This window comes from Ambystoma mexicanum, chromosome 4p, assembly GCF_040938575.1.
Source record: "Ambystoma mexicanum isolate Mex_15411 chromosome 4p, UKY_AmexF1_1, whole genome shotgun sequence".
NCBI lineage: Eukaryota > Metazoa > Chordata > Amphibia > Caudata > Ambystomatidae > Ambystoma > Ambystoma mexicanum.
In genome coordinates, this window is record NC_090927.1 from 1,143,327,753 (window position 1) to 1,143,332,724 (window position 4,972).

A 4,972-nucleotide genomic window follows, 5' to 3' on the forward strand; every position below is an offset into this window, starting at 1 on the left:
ACTAAGCCAGTCTCGAGCGGGGACGTGGTGGGGAACGTCTCTGCCGATCCGCAGGCCGCGGTGTGCTAACGGGTCCCCCAGCGGGCCGCAGTCCGCCCGGGGGGGCCGGGCGAGGATGTAGGGGCCACTGGCAGCCGCTCCTTACCTTCCGGGGGCGCACCCCCCCGATCTCCCAGCAAGGGACCACAGCCAAGGCCCTCTCACGGCCGGCGGAGGGCCGGGACGCGTCCGCGTCGTCACCGGCCACGGCCCCCAGTCAGGCCGCTCCCGGGGGTGTCAGGCCCAGGACGCCTGGAGGCCGCCGCGACTCCGATCGGGCCGCAGTCCGCCCGATCGAGCGCCCAGGAGAGGTGCAAGGCCCTGAGAAGGGGGAAGGCCTCGGGCCGGCGCCGCGCACACCACGGGGGGGAGAGCCAGTCTCAAGCGGGGACTTGGTGGGGGACGTCGCTGCCGATCCGCCGGCCTCGGTGTGCTGACGAGTCCCCCAGCGGGCCGCAGTCCGCCCGGGGGGGCCGGGCGGGGATGTAGGGCCTACCGGCAGCCGCCCCTCACCTTCCGGGGGCTCACCCCCCCGATCCCCCAGCAAGGGACCACAGCCGGAGTCCTCTCACGGCCGGCAGAGGGCCGGGACGCGTCCGCGTCACTGCCGGCCACGGGCCCCCAGTCAGGCCGCTCCAGGGGGGTGTCAGACCCAGGACGCCTGGGGGCCGCCGGGATTCCGATCGGGCCGCAGTCCGCCCGATCGAGCGCACAGGAGAGGTGCCAGGCCCTGAGACACCGCGGAGGAGAGAGCCGGAGTCAGGCCGCCCAGTCCAGGACCCCGAATTGGGTCGCCCGGGGTCGTAGAGGAGCCGGAATTTCGCTCGGCAGAGGCGCTGAGGTGTGGGGCAAAGGTGATGCAGAGATAAGCGTGTAACGCACAGTGTGGCCGCAGATATAAACGGATATCGCCCAGTCCCACACGGAGCTCAGGAGCTAGGCAGCCATCTTGGGCTGCTCCACCAACCATCACTTTTTTTTAGTTATAGTGTGTCTCCCTGTGTGAGAGAGGATTATGCCCAGATGTGGGTCTGCACCATAGGCAACCAAGATGCACCTCACTGATGAGGAGAGGTAACATTAAAGGGTGGAGGTGAGAACTAGGAGGGAAACATTGGAGGGACATAGAAGTGGTGGGAGGAGTAGCAGGAGAAGGGAGACAGTAAGAGTAGAAGATGAAACGTAAGCATGGGCGTGAGTGAACACGCTGTGAAGGCATCTTGGAGTAAGACACAGACAACAGATTCAAAGTTCAAAGTAAACAGTTTTATTAACTTAAATGTCAGGATGGAAAAACGCCTATCTTGCCTTATGCTATGGTGGGATTTCCCTGCCAAACCAAAACTAAGCAAAGTCAAAGACAACAAGTTCAACTTAGGAATCTGTCTATGTCCAAAACCTATATTTCCCCTCCCAACTAATCTTATAAAATGTGTAGGGATGTCAGCAATCAACAAAATAGTGTTCAGCATAAAGTTCGGAGCTTTGTCCAGCTTGCAGCTTTCTTTCAGCTCCCTTCCCCAAGTATAAAGCAGTTGTAAAAAAAGTTTCAGGATTGCCTATAGTTCCAAGATAATATAGGATGAACCAGTACTCAGGGTTACCTTGCCCAGGTTCCAAAACACAGTTTAAAACAAAGAAAAAAGCAAAGCAGCATCAGGGTCTGCTGGGGCAAGGACCGTGACCACCAACACCTCATTTGTTGTAGGGGAAATCACAGGGCCTTGAACTGGTTTCAACTATTACCTATTCAAAAAAACGCAGCTGTGGGGGCAGCCAGGGCGAGACCCAACAACCCTCGAAATTGTGCTGGGCATGCAGAGACATGGGCCCCTTGTTCGCTGCTGCATAGGGAAACAAGCTGCACCTCACTACTTAGGCCCAACAAGGCCAAAACATGTATGGGATTACTTGTGTGTCTGTGCAGAGGGGGCCTGGCCTAGCGGTCCAGGCTGGGCTGCTACTATTGGTGGCAGTACCTGTCTGATTTGCAAGTGGCTGGACCACTTCTGCAATGACGGAGACAGGCTAAAAACAATGGCATGGAAGGTTGCTCAAATAGGGCCATTGTTTTGGATTTATTCAAACCTTCCAACCATCACTTTTTTTTTTTTTTTAAACTTTTATTTTTGCTGGCAGTGGCAGTTGACATACACACACATCAAATCGAGAGTATGGTCTTTAAACATGACAAGGTACATTACACTGGGATGTTCACACACAGTAGCATACATTTGCAGATAAAGATCAGCTAAGTGCCATATTGGGGAGCACAATGTACAGAAATGGGGTCTAGGGCGAGCCATCCGCCAAAGAGGTAGCATCGAGAGCGTTGAGATAGCTGTTGAAGGCAGTCCAAATGTTTTTGGGCCGGGACCGGGCTGGGAGGGTAATAATGTAGTCCTCCTCGCAGTCACGGGACCAGGTCACCAAGTTCAACCATTTCTGGAAAGTGGGGGGTGCCGAGCGGTTCCAGTTTTGAAGAATACATTTTTTAGCAATTGCACAGCATACATTTAACAGCCTGGCCTCTCCTCTGGCGCCCTCAGCATCCCACTGACCAAACAACGCCCCCATCGGGTCAGGCTCAAGCACAGCATCACAGAGTGCGGACATGGTCTTAAAAATCTCATCCCAGAATGGGGCCAGGTTGGGGCAATCCCAGAACATGTGGAGATGGCCGGCATCTTCCGCCCCACAACGGGGGCAGAGTCGCGTGCCGGAGTGGGCGAATTTGGAAAGTCTGCGTGGCGTATAGTATAGCCTATTCAGCAGCTTGTACTGCATAGTGCGATGTCGAAAATTAAGAGAGACCCTACTGGTGTGGGAGCACATTTTACCCCACAGCTGCTCTGAAATAACAACCCCCAGCTCAGAGGCCCAGTCCTCTCTCGCCCTGGGGGGCGGTGTTGCTGAAGCAGTGAGCAGGAGTTTGTACAATGATGAGACCACTCCCCGCGCCCCCCCGGAGTTAGCAATGTAGGAGATGGCAGGGTGGTCTGGGGGTTCGCTGGGGAAGGTGGGCCAAGCTGCCCGGAACGCTGCGCGGAGTCGGTAAAACTGAAGTAGCTCGAGTGGCGAGCCCGAGTGGGCTGGTTTCCACGTCTGTGGCGTTATGAATACCCCATCCGGGTAAAAGTCTGTAAGGGCCAGATAACCCAGGTCCCGCCAGTGCCGTGCCAGGGCTGAGTCATTCGTGGGTTCCAAACTGGGGACCCGCCATGCGGGGAGCCATTTGTAGTAAGGGTGAGTCTCAGGGGCAGCAGCGAATATCCGCCTCCAGGCAAACAAGGTGGTCTGGACGGGGTCTATGGGAGAGTCAGGTTCATATTTCCGGTGTAGAAGTAAGGACATAATGTTAGCACCGGAAGCAGCAATGATTTCAAGCCTGACATGCGGGCGGGAAGGAGGACCAGGATACCAGTATGTGGCAAATTGTGCCTGCGCCGCAGTCCAATAGCTCATCAAGTCAGGGGCCGTGAACCCGCCCCTATCATAGGGAAGGGTCATAGCACCCCACTTTTTCCGCACCGCGCCGGAATGCCACAAGAATTGGGCACACAGCTTGTGTAGATCAGTGAAGTAACTATTTCCAGGCCAGATGGGAACATTAGTAAACGTGTACAGGAACTTAGGGAGCAGTATCATCTTGACCAGCGACAGCCGCCCGGCCAATGATAAAGGAAGAGAGCGCCAGCGCTCTAGTTTGGCTTCGGCCAGTGCAGCCAATGTCACATAGTTGTCAGCCAGAAGGGTCTCCCTGGTCCGGGACACATGAACCCCCAGATATTTGATCCCATTGGGAGACCACCTGAGCGGGTATTCAGTGGCCGGGTGAAGTGTGGAGTGTGTGAGGGGGAAAAGTTCGGACTTTGTGTAATTTATAGTGAAGCCTGAAAAAGTCCCGATGCGGGTGATGTCCCGGAGGAGAGGGTCGAGGTAGAGATCTGGGTCCCTGACGAACAGAAGGACATCGTCCGCGTATAGGGAGACCACCTCGGAGGCGCCCCGGAGAGGTATTCCCCCGCGCATGTGTCGTTCCCTGATAAAGTCCGCCATAGGCTCGATGGCAAGGGCGAACAGAATTGGGGAGAATGGGCATCCCTGGCGGGTACCCCGGAAGAGAGGAAACAGTGTAGAAGTTTGAGAGTTGACGCGGACTCTGGCAACCGGGGAGGTGTATAATAATCTGATGTAGGAGATCATCCCAGGACCGACGCCCATGGTTTCCAGAACCAGCCACATGTATCTCCAGGAAACCATGTCAAAAGCCTTCTGGGCATCCAATGTCACCGCCACCGCACTCACGCTCTGGTCTATGCGGGCCATTACGTTGAGCAGCCGTCTAATATTGTGTGATGTGGATCTGCCAGGGACAAAACCGGACTGGTCCTCATGAACCATATAAGGCATGACCGGGAGAAAGCGATTCGCAATCACCTTGGCGAAGATCTTCGTATCTAGGTTCATGAGTGAGAGGGGGCGATACGAGCCACATTCATCGGGCGGCTTGCCAGGCTTAAGGAGAACCGTGATAACAGCTTCACGTAGGGATGGGGGAAGAGAGCCCAGGCGCAGGGATTCATTCCAGACCTCAAGCAATTCGGGGCCCAATATGGCCACGTGCTCCTGAAAGAATTCGGCCGTAAGCCCGTCGGGGCCCGGTGCTTTACCCTTCGGAAGGCTGGAAATGGCCTCCACTATTTCGTCCAGGGTGAAGGGGGAGTCTAGCTGTTCCCTTGTAGCATGGGAGACGACAGTGGTGGGGATCTGGGCAAGGAGCTCGCGCATCTGCGATTCGCTATGTTCGGGAGGCTGCGAGTACAGTTCGGAGTAAAAGTCTGTGAAGGTCTCTAAAATATGTTGGTCCGACCACTGGGTCGACCCATTGCTACCTTTGACGCAGGTGATTTGGGCTGGCCCCCACTCCCCC